At 45.0% G+C, this 12,823-nt stretch overlaps 1 protein-coding gene across 6 annotated transcripts in view; it reads left to right on the top strand.

The window, feature by feature from the left end:
• The window catches only part of LOC120034789 (type II inositol 3,4-bisphosphate 4-phosphatase-like), a 150,196-nt gene that overhangs the window by 26,153 nt on the left and 111,220 nt on the right, over positions 1-12,823 (top strand). The gene's annotated exons all lie outside the window — the stretch shown is intronic.

Below are 12,823 nucleotides of genomic sequence, written 5' to 3'. Positions count from 1 at the left end.
CGTTGTGTCTCCCCCAACCCCTCTTTTACGCTGCTGCTACTCTCTGTTTATCATATATGCATATTCACTTTAACTATACACTCATATACATACTACCTCAATTAGCCTGACTAATCGGTACCCCGCACATTGGCTACCCAGACTATCTGCATTGTGTCCCGCCACCCGCCACCCACCACCCGCAACCCCTCTTTTAAGCTACTGCTACTCTCTGTTTATTATATATGCATAGTAATTTCGACCATACCTACATGTACATACTACCTCAATCAGCCTGACTAACCGGTGCCTGTATATAGCCTCGTTACTGTTATAGCCTCGCTACTGTTATAGCCTTGCTACTGTTATAGCCTCGCTACTGTTATAGCCTCGCTACTGTATATAGCCTCGCTACTGTTATAGCCTCGCTACTGTTATAGCCTCGCTACTGTTATAGCCTCGCTACTGTTATAGCCTCGCTACTGTTATAGCCTCGCTACTGTATATAGCCTCGCTACTGTTATAGCCTCGTTACTGTTATAGCCTCTCTACTGTATATAGCCTCGCTACTGTTATAGCCTCGCTACTGTTATAGCCTCGCTACTGTATATAGCCTCGCTACTGTTATAGCCTCGCTACTGTTATAGCCTTGCTACTGTTATAGCCTCGCTACTGTTATAGCCTCGCTACTGTATATAGCCTCGCTACTGTTATAGCCTCGCTACTGTTATAGCCTCGCTACTGTTATAGCCTCGCTACTGTTATAGCCTCGCTACTGTTATAGCCTCGCTACTGTATATAGCCTCGCTACTGTTATAGCCTCGCTACTGTTATAGCCTCGTTACTGTTATAGCCTCTCTACTGTTATAGCCTCGCTACTGTTATAGCCTCGCTACTGTATATAGCCTCGCTACTGTTATAGCCTCGCTACTGTTATAGCCTCGCTACTGTATATAGCCTCGCTACTGTATGTAGCCTCGCTACTGTTATAGCCTCGCTACTGTATATAGCCTCGCTACTGTATATAGCCTCGCTACTGTTATAGCCTCGCTACTGTATATAGCCTCGCTACTGTTATAGCCTCGCTACTGTTATAGCCTCGCTACTGTATATAGCCTCGCTACTGTAATATAGCCTCGCTACTGTAATATAGCCTCGTTACTGTATATAGCCTCGCTACTGTATATAGCCTCGCTACTGTTATAGCCTCGCTACTGTATATAGCCTCGCTACTGTTATAGCCTCGCTACTGTTATAGCCTCGCTACTGTATATAGCCTCGCTACTGTATATAGCCTCGCTACTGTTATTTTTCACTGTCTTTTTACTGTTGTTTTTTTTTTCTTTACTTATCTATTGTTCACCTAATACCTATTTTTTACTTAAAAATTGCATTGTTGGTTAGGGCCTGTAAGTAAGCGTTTCACTGTAAGGTCTACTACGCCTGTTGTATTCGGCGCACGTGACAAATAAACTTTGTTTTGAAATGGGTGCATCATTATATGTGTGCCTACACGGGTGTATTAACGCCTGTGGCTGCACAACAGCCCTGACGATCTAAGAGCGTCCAGCGTTCCCTACCTGCAATCAATGGAACCCAGTGGAGTGCTGGTCCGTTACCAGGCATTGCAAATCCATCAAGCCAGTAACTATCGGCAGTAGTAATTACATGCACACTGCCCTGTGTCTATTAGGGATAGGGACTCAGACCATGGCCTGTATCTGATCTAGGATCAGTTTCTCCCTGTCCGTGATGGTATTAATCATGATGTACAGGTGTGGCAAAACTAAAAGGCAAAACTGATCCTAGACCATCACTCGTGCTCCGAGATGCTTGATAAATCCGGGCTCAGAGACTGTGGATTCTCTCTTGTTTTCCCATATGAACCTTAATGAAAGCCACAGTCCTTCTGGGGGGTTGTTCTGTTAGGTTGGAATCAGAGGACACTTGTGATCATATTCACAATCCACAATGGTTTCTAGGTAACAGAGAAGTCATGTGGTCACACTGAACCGCTACATAGCACAAGGAATGAGGCAATAGACAGCATATACCGTATACTATGTGACTGGTTACCATGCTACATAAAAAACATAACGACTGCTTTACCACTTCCATAGTTACTGTAATCGTATGCCTTCTATAACGTAGACGTTATTCAGTAATTGTGGGAACATGTTAATTATTTAATCATCTTGGTCTCTCCCCCCCTCTCTCTCTCCCCCCCTCTCTCTCTGTGTCTCTCTCGCTCTTGGCCTCTGTGTGTGTTTGCTCTCTTCCTAACTTCCACGGTTGGCAAAATGAGATGCTGGCTTCATGTTCACTCAAGCATGCCATTTTAAAGGGTCAAAGGTGGGTGACAACCATTTCCCTCTCTGCCTCCAACTCCGACAGCATTGGCACAGCACTGTGCATCTAATTGGCTCCACCGTGTATCGAGAACAGCATGTACCAGTAAAACAAACTTCGGGACTGTTTTTGTTTGTAAAGTAAAAGTCTACCTGGTTTATTATGGACAGAATGGCGAGACAATTAAAATGTGATTCGAGCAGCAAACAGCCGCGGTGCCACCGCCCTCCTACAGTCCTATCTGAGCAGCAAACGCTTGTCACAACCAGTTGCCGTCAGAATCGGTTGCTGGAATTTTACCAAGAGCAATTACGCCTCAAAACCCATCTGTTTTACGCCGGAGGAAAGAGCTGTTTTGCCAGCGCTTTCACACTTCATAAAAAAATAATAATTACGCTTCCATGTCTGCGCTCGTTGCATCCGTCTCTCTCTCTCTCTCTCTCTCTCTCTCTCTGAGTCATTTCAGTGCTTGCGAAAGGGGACGTTCGTTCTCCTCCTGTGTGGTTTTTAATTGAGGGGAAAGCTGCATTCATTGTGGAGGCCGGACGGCGGTTTCTCTCTCCTGTTTTCTTTCTTTTGACTTATCGTCTTGAGCGGATCTCGGCCTTCTCCGTGTTCTGTAGTGCTTCTGAAGTGGCAGGTTTCAGTACGTTATCTGGGAATGAATGACTAAGGAGACTATTGAGCCCCGTCACTTGATTAATGGATGGTATTCATCCACTGTATCGTGAGGAAGGTCAGTGACTGTTCCTGTTTTCTGTCCTGACATCTCCCGCTCTCATTCAATTGTCATCGATCCACACTTGGCTTTTGAATAACCTGACGTGGATGTAATCTAAAATAGAGTTGTCGTCCCCACCACATACAGACACACGCACACACACGCATACCATCCCCAACAAACACACTCTCACTAACACACACACACACACACAATCCCCAACAAACACACTCTCACTAACACACACACACACACACACACCATCCCCAACAAACACACTCTCACTAACACACACACACACACACACAATCCCCAACAAACACACTCTCACTAACACACACGCATACCATCCCCAACAAACACACTCTCACTAACACACACACACACACACATACCATCCCCAACAAACACACTCTCACTAACACACACACACACATACCATCCCCAACAAACACACTCTCACTAACACACACACCATCCCCAACAAACACACTCTCACTAACACACACACCATCCCCAACAAACACACTCTCACTAACACACACACACACACCATCCCCAACAAACACACTCTCACTAACACACACACACACACCATCCCCAACAAACACACTCTCACTAACACACACACCATCCCCAACAAACACACTCTCACTAACACACACACACACGCATACCATCCCCAACAAACACACTCTCACTAACACACACACCATCCCCAACAAACACACTCTCACTAACACACACACACACACACCATCCCCAACAAACACACTCTCACTAACACACACACACACACCATCCCCAACAAACACACTCTCACTAACACACACACCATCCCCAACAAACACACTCTCACTAACACACACACACACACACAATCCCCAACAAACACACTCTCACTAACACACACACACACAATCCCCAACAAACACACTCTCACTAACACACACACACACACACACACAATCCCCAACAAACACACTCTCACTAACACACACACGCATACCATCCCCAACAAACACACTCTCACTAACACACACACACACACACACACACAATCCCCAACAAACACACTCTCACTAACACACACACGCATACCATCCCCAACAAACACACTCTCACTAACACACACACACACACACACACAATCCCCAACAAACACACTCTCACTAACACACACACGCATACCATCCCCAACAAACACACTCTCACTAACACACACACGCATACCATCCCCAACAAACACACTCTCACTAACACACACACACACACAATCCCCAACAAACACACTCTCACTAACACACACACGCATACCATCCCCAACAAACACACTCTCACTAACACACACACACACACACAATCCCCAACAAACACACTCTCACTAACACACACACGCATACCATCCCCAACAAACTCACTAACACACACACGCATACCATCCCCAACAAACACACTCTCACTAACACACACACGCATACCATCCCCAACAAACACACTCTCACTAACACACACACACACACACAATCCCCAACAAACACACTCTCACTAACACACACACACACAATCCCCAACAAACACACACACCACACAATCCCCAACAAACACACTCTCACTAACACACACACCACACAATCCCCAACAAACACACTCTCACTAACACACACACCACACAATCCCCAACAAACACACTCTCACTAACACACACACACACACACACACACAATCCCCAACAAACACACTCTCACTAACACACACACACACAATCCCCAACAAACACACACACCACACAATCCCCAACAAACACACTCTCACTAACACACACACCACACAATCCCCAACAAACACACTCTCACTAACACACACACCACACAATCCCCAACAAACACACTCTCACTAACACACACACACACACCACACAATCCCCAACAAACACACTCTCACTAACACACACACCACACAATCCCCAACAAACACACTCTCACTAACACACACACCACACAATCCCCAACAAACACACTCTCACTAACACACACACCACACAATCCCCAACAAACACACTCTCACTAACACACACACCACACAATCCCCAACAAACACACTCTCACTAACACACACACCACACAATCCCCAACAAACACACTCTCACTAACACACACACACAATTCAATCTATGCACTATGAAAATAATCATACAAGGCCTGTGTTGAGAACAGTCTGCAGGAACCTGGTTGTTTGGGGAATAGTGATTTTATTTCCCCTAGAAAACCAAAGTGGTAAATGAGAGTGGGTTGACAATACTAGTCAGCTGAAGGTGTGTGTGTGTGTGTGTGTGTGTGTGTGTGTGTGTGTGTGTGTGTGTGTGTGTGTGTGTGTGTGTGTGTGTGTGTGTGTGTGTGTGTGTGTGTGTGTGTGTGTGTGTGTGTGTGTGTGTGTGTGTGTGTGTGTTTATCTTTTTTGTCGTGTTTGTACATGCGTGTGTAGGTGAGTCACTGACTGTGTGGTTGGGATGCTGTGAAGAGACATATCTATCTGCAATATTAAAGCTGATCCACCCCCACCCCCCCCCAAAATATATAGAAACACTTCACTGCTCTGTCTTTGCCATCTTTAGAATTCAACAAGGTGTCATTCCACATCACCGTAACGACAATATATCTGTTTCTATTCCAATCTCACCCTAACGAGAGAAACAATTCTTAGTGACAGAGATGAATTAACATGTACTCTGGCTTTAATTGTAAGCCCCTCCCCTCTAAGGCAACATCACATGGTGTCATTCCCTCATTCTACGGTGTTTTACATAAACCATGGAGATGTAGATAGCCCTCGACCCGAAGGGCTCAGAGGAAGAACACTTGACAAATGCTCAAGTATCGCCCAGAAACCACTTTCTCCATGTTAATGATGGATTATAGAGTGTGGACAAATGAGCTAGTCAGACTTGGGACTGCCCTAATTCTCTGGAGAGATATTACACACATAATTCACTGTACTGCAGCGTAGCGTAGCATACTGGGTATTTTAAAGCATGAATTTTACATTAAAGACGACTAAAAATAGTGGGAGTTTGTTTCTGGTTTGTTCTAGTTCTCTGCAGATATCACACAAATACCTTACTGTACTGTTCCATAACATATTGGAGCATTTTAATCATGACTTTTACATTTAGTCCTATTAGGTGTTTTTCTTGTTAAAGTCTATCTACACTTTAACTGGGGATTTGTTAATCATGACTTTTACGTTTCGACATGCTACTATTGTGGTAGTTTGTCTAAGTCTAGTTTCATCAACGGGCATGAAAAAGACACAATTCTGTTAGTAGGTTTTAGTAAGGGAACTGGAAGCCATCCAACTGCAGATCAGTCTGTCTGTACAGCGCCAGCCCGGCCGGTGGGTCCCAATGCGATCCTGGCGACCTGTTTGAACAAAGCCTGCAGTGTTGTCACATTGATTGAGGCAGCTCCCCTGAGCACTAAACCCAATTATCGCAGACTCGCGTAAAAAAGAGCTCATTCATTCCCAATGAGTGTCTTTGCAACCCTCTTCAGTCCACTGCAGAGGATTCTACAGAGAGGCTGGTTTCTCCATCAACACGACCCTTATCGTAACATCTGTCCTTAATGACCATGTATCTATAATTAGCCACCATCCAGCTTTATATAGGTCAAGGATCCAACTCGGAGTCGGACACATATCCTACTAGGCATAGACTTATGGGCCTTGGCGTCTTCACTAGCTGTATAGTAGCCCTATATCTTCCTGTGCACAGTAGCAAATCTTTTCCATGTCTGCATGACCACTCCCTCTTGCGATGCGGGACACAGTTCTTAACATGTCCTGAAGGGACTCAACCAACAAACTCCACTTCAGTTGACAAGGAGGAGTAATAGTGGGAGCAAAAAGGGAACTAGCTTTTCTTTAGGGTCCTGCAGTGTATTTCTATCTTATTTTTAGCGTCCCGCGGCTAAAGCTTTAGGCCTCTTAAGGGGTAAGCTAAAGTGCTTCGCTGTACTTCTGTTGCTGTCAGGTTTTTTGGTCTCTCTCTGTGGGAGTTTGGGGACTTTGACGTTTCCATGGAACTTTCCCCTCCCCTGTGCTCTCAAGACGCCATTTCAGAGGACCTCTGTGGAGGCGAGACAATTGCCTGTCCTTTCACCCCTGCTCTCTCACTCACTCTCCTCTCTCTGTGTTTCTATATGTGATGCTCTCACTCTTGTGGTTGACAAGAAGGCATGTTTCCGTGGAACTTTCTCCTCCCCTGTGCTCTCAAGACTCCATTTCAGGGGACCTCTGTGGAGGCGAGACAATTGCCTGTCTCTTCACTTTCACTCCTGCTCTCTCTCTCTCTCTCTCTCTCTCTCTCTCTCTCATCTGTGTTTCTGTATGTGACTCTCTCTCACGCTCTCCTCTCTCTGTGTTTCTGTATGTGACTCTCTCTCTCTCTCCTCTCTGTGTTTCTGTATGTGACTCTCTCTCTCTCCTCTCTGTGTTTCTGTTTGTGACTCTTTCTCTGTGTTTCTGTATCTGACTCTCTCTCCTCCCTCTGTGTTTCTGTATGTAACTCTCTCTCACGCTCTCCTCTCTCTGTGTTTCTGTATGTGACTCTCTACCCTCTCTCTCCTCTCTGTGTTTCTGTACGTGAGACTCTCTCTCTCTCTCTCTCTCTCTCTCTCTCTCTCTCTCTCTCTGTTTCTGTATGTGACTCTCTCTCTCTCCTCTCTCTGTGTTTCTGTATGTGACTCTCTCTCTCTCTCTCCTCTCTCTGTGTTTCTGTATGTGACTCTCTCTCTCTCCTCTCTGTGTTTCTGTATGTGACTCTCTCTCTCTCTCCTCTCTGTGTTTCTGTTTGACTCTTTCTCTGTGTTTCTGTATGTGACTCTCTCTCTCTCTCCTCTGTGTTTCTGTGTGACTCTCTCTCTCTCTCTCTCTCCTCTCTCTATGTTTCTGTATGTGACTCTTTCTCTCTCCTCTCTGTTTCTGTATGTGACTCTCTCTCTCTCTCTCCTCTCTCTGTGTTTCTGTATGTGACGCTCTCTCTCTCTCCTCTCTGTGTTTCTGTATGTGACTCTCTCTCTCTCCTCTCTGTGTTTCTGTATGTGACTCTCTCTCTCTCTCTCTCTGTGTTTCTGTATGTGACTCTCTCTCTCTCCTCTCTCTGTGTTTCTGTATGTGACTCTCTCTCTCTCTCCTCTCTGTGTTTCTGTATGTGACTCTCTCTCTCTCTCCTCTCTGTGTTTCTGTTTGTGACTCTTTCTCTGTGTTTCTGTATGTGACTCTCTCTCTCTCCTCTGTGTTTCTGTATGTGACTCTCTCTCTCTCCTCTCTCTGTGTTTCTGTATGTGACTCTCTCTCTCTCTCTCCTCTCTCTGTTTCTGTATGTGACTCTCTTTCTCTCTCCTCTCTGTTTCTGTATGTGACTCTCCCCCTCTCTCTCCTCTCTCTGTGTTTCTGTATGTGACTCTCTTTCTTTGTGTTTCTGTATGTGACTCTCTCTCTCTCCTCTCTGTTTCTGTATGTGACTCTCCCCCTCTCTCTCCTCTCTCTGTGTTTCTGTATGTGACTCTCTCTCTCTGTGTTTCTGTATGTGACTCTCTCTCTCTTTCTCTCTCTGTGTTTCTGTATGTGACTCTCTCTCTCTTTCTCTCTCTGTGTTTCTGAAATGTGACTCTCTCTCTCTCTCTCTCTCTCTCTCTCTCTCTCTCTCTCTCTCTCTCTCTCTCTCTCTCTCTCTCTGTGTTTCTGTATGTGACTCTCTCTCTCTCTCTCTCTCTCTCTCTCTCTCTCTCTCTCTCTCTCTCTCTCTCTCTCTCTCTCTCTCTCTCTCTCTCTCTCTGTGTTTCTGTATGTGACTCTCTCTCTCTCTCTCTCTCTCTCTCTCCCTCTCTCTGTGTTTCTGTATGTGACTCTCTCTCTCTCTCTCTCTCTCTCCTCTGTGTTTCTGTATGTGACTCTCTCTCTCTCTCTCTCTCCTCTGTGTTTCTGTATGTGACTCTCTTTCTCTCTCCTCTCTGTTTCTGTATGTGACTCTCTCTCTCTCTCCTCTCTCTGTGTTTCTGTATGTGACTCTCTCTCTCTCTCCTCTCTGTGTTTCTGTGTGACTCTCTCTCTCTCTCTCTCTCTCTCCTCTCTCTATGTTTCTGTATGTGACTCTCTTTCTCTCTCCTCTCTGTTTCTGTATGTGACTCTCTCCCTCTCTCTCCTCTCTCTGTGTTTCTGTATGTGACTCTCTCTCTCTGTGTTTCTGTTTGTGACTCTTTCTCTGTGTTTCTGTATGTGACTCTCTCTCTCTCCTCTGTTTCTGTATGTGACTCTCTCCCTCTCTCTCCTCTCTCTGTGTTTCTGTATGTGACTCTCTCTCTCTTTCTCTCTCCTCTCTCTGTGTTTCTGAAATGTGACTCTCTTTCTCTCTCCTCCGTGTTTCTGTATGTGACTCTCTCTCTCTTTCTCTCTCTCTTTCTCTCTCTCTCTCTCTCTCTCTGTGTTTCTGTATGTAACTCTCTCTCTCTCTCTCTCTCTCTCTCTCTCTCTCTCTCTCTCTCTCTCTCTGTGTTTTTGTATGTGACTCTCTCTCTTGTGGTTGACTAGAAGGCACTCTTTCTCACATTGCTCATGTTTCTATTTTCTCTCTACCTGACTGTCATTTCCTTTGTCTGTCTTGAACTTCCTGCCCTGGGCTTTTCGTGCTCAACGTTCAAGACGCCTTTGCAGTTGACCCGGCCCAAGGCACTGCATGCCAGGGCTGATGGGAAGGCCGAGCCAAGAGTGGGAGAAACCATGCATGCGTCTTACTGTCCTCTCCATCGATTGGTTTGTTTATGCCTCACTCCAACCCCTGATAGGCCCACTCAATCAAGACTAAAACCTTGATGCCTTGTCAGAACAGTTTCTAAACAGTAGTTTGTTCCAGTCCAGTTTCCATGCCTCATGCCTCAATGACTCAGAGACTACAGTGACCTTCGATACAAATTGAATCTTCTTCTCACCATGTAAGGACCCTCGGATATGGTTGTAGCATCTGTTACAAGCAGCTTTATTGGGTTATAGGGGACTGCTTAAAGTGATTGCGATGAATGAATCAGGTCCCTCAGTATAGGTGGCGGTGGCCAAGCCAAAGTCTCCACTACACAGCCCCAGCAGCTGTTAGATGTCACTATGGCTCAGGGCTTTAATTGATTGGCTGGAGTCATGATTCTGAACAGCAGTCATAAAATGGCCTCCATCGGTCAGTTCAGGACAGGTGTGCATTTGGTTGCTCGAGTGCTGTTGCAGCCTTTTGTGCTTCGCGAATGGGTCATGTAAATTTAAGGAAGTGAAATGGGTTTGAGTAGAAAAGAAAATGGTTTCTCGGAGGAGAAAAAAAAAAGAAATGATTTCCAACTTGATATTTCACAGAACAAAGAGTTGTTACGTTTTACACTCTCCCTGAGCAAATCATCTCATTTATGGAGCCATTCTTTATTGACTCCAGTTTGCTTGTAATATTCATGGCTCGTATACGTGTCAAAAACCAAGGTTCTTTCAATCCCTATACCACAGACACAGGCAGACAATATATTTATTTTTTCTTAATATTAAAAGGGCGTTACAGGATAAAAGCAACACAGATCGAAACACAAGGACATGCCTGGGCACGCTCACACCACATGCACGCTAGAGTCCATAGTTGTTTAGCTTGGAGCGTTCGTCGCGTCGCCGCTGGCATCACGGGGTTCCGATGCGGTAGTCGTTGTCTCGTCGTAGCAGGCCCTCGTCTGGAGAGGGTGGGGAAAGCCTCATCAGTAACGTCATCATACTGGAAACCATTGGTACACACACACATGTAATTCTCCTTTTCATCCCGAGCAGGATCGCTCTCAATATTCCCTCAAATTTCTTGGGAAACTGAGCAAATGTCAGGTCTGTTGTGCACAAACTTGAAAATTGTTAAAATTCTGTGCAACTTCCAGCGCGCATTTACTGTGAGCACTGAGGCTGAACCCGCTTTAAACACAGTCCAGTTAATGGCACAAATGGCAGCTCAGATTTCTTTTTATGTCTGACAGGTCTGTGTAGAGTACGGGCTGAGTAGTGCGTGACAATGCAATAGAATCCTACTAGAATCCTATGCGTTCTGTTTTGGTATGTTGCATTGAAAGTGGCTAATATTACGTTGATTCGATCACAATTGCCACAGTAAAGGGAAACATTGATAGAGTTAACAAGGAAAACTCTAGAACAGTGGTCACCAACCTTTTCTGAGTCAAGATCACTTTCTGAGTCAAAATGAGATCTACCGCTCTGATTTTTTATTAACATGACTTAAAAACTTGTAAGCCTATGCAACATTAACCAATTAAAAACAGTAGTGTAGCAATGACTTTTGTGATGTAAGCTATAGACCCAATACATCATAATCGCGTATTGGCTTTGCTGGAATTGCACTGCCAATGCATTGTTGTTCGGGCCATTTTTTGACAATTATATTTCAAGATTTGAGGTAGGCTATATAATCACACAGGTAATAGATCCGTGGTTGTATTACTTGTGAAGCACAGCTGAGTGAGCATACATTAAAATCATTAGCTTTTTATTTTATTGGGCTGATGGTGCCTGCGTCTGATGCTCAGTCTCGGCGGAGGGAGAGAGCCACAGACTGAGGGTCTGCCTCTCAACATCCCTCCACTCTCCCTTTCCTCCACTGACACTGACCAAAAAGGGAGACCGTCTTCCAGCTGATGGTGAAACTCGACTCGCACCGCATTATTTCTGCCTCATGCACAAATTCCTGTTGTTACTCCTATGAACAGAGAAATGGAAAAATTCCTCGATACTAATAATAACAACAACACAAGCCTATAGATACACTTTCCTACTCATTCATTACTGCTGCACTGCTTGTTGTAGCGCTGAGTGGAAATGGGAAGAACGGGCATTTTAAAAGTGTTGAATATAAAGTGTTGACAGTGATGAGTAAGAACTTAAACACGAAGTCACTCATATCAACAGCAGCTCTTTGCTGTATTCGTTGACAGTCTCGCTCTAGTCATGGTTTTTTAAATGTTTTGAAATCTCACAGTATCAACTTTGCTGTAGATTTATTTTATGCCTGCTACGTTACTGCAGACACAGTCATCTGAGCCATCCGATTGGCCAGCTGTAGGCCAATAGTGCACTTGATTTGCTCTCTGGGCCCGCCAGGAAGGCAAAGTTTGCACCTTCAGACACATGAAATGGTTCAAAATGGCAACATTTCATCCACCCGGCGCGCAGGGCAGCTGAATCAGGTGCACCTACCTCCAACAGCCCAAGAACAAAAAACAAATAGGAACATAAGGCTTTATCATTGGGTTTTCTACAGAAATGTTTGGCGATCGACTAGGAATGTCTTGAAGATCGACCGGTTGGTGACCACAGCTCTAGAAAATTGAGTGAAGTTCAATCTTGTGTTTCTCTCCGTGGGCTGATGTTTCTGTGCGCACAGCTTGGTCACACTCATCCGGTCCCCTCTCCCCAGACACTGTGGCTGAGCACAGCCTGTGTCACCTGTCCTCTTCCATTGCTGGCTTGAATCTCCTGAACAATGCTCCTCTCCTCAGGTAGGGGTTATGACTCAGGTCCCTGACCAACACTACTTACCACAGCTAGACAAACACTGAAAAGGAGGTTAACCAATTCAAAGTAAAGGAAGTCGCTCAAATAAGGAAATAAGAAATAAACCGAAACGCCACATGATAGGATACATATTTAAAGCACTTCTAGGTTAATCCATTCAAAATAAAGCACACAGGATGG

Source organism: Salvelinus namaycush, chromosome 42 (assembly GCF_016432855.1).
Source record: "Salvelinus namaycush isolate Seneca chromosome 42, SaNama_1.0, whole genome shotgun sequence".
Taxonomy (NCBI): Eukaryota; Metazoa; Chordata; class Actinopteri; order Salmoniformes; family Salmonidae; genus Salvelinus; species Salvelinus namaycush.
This window is presented reverse-complemented; position numbering and strand designations above follow the sequence as displayed.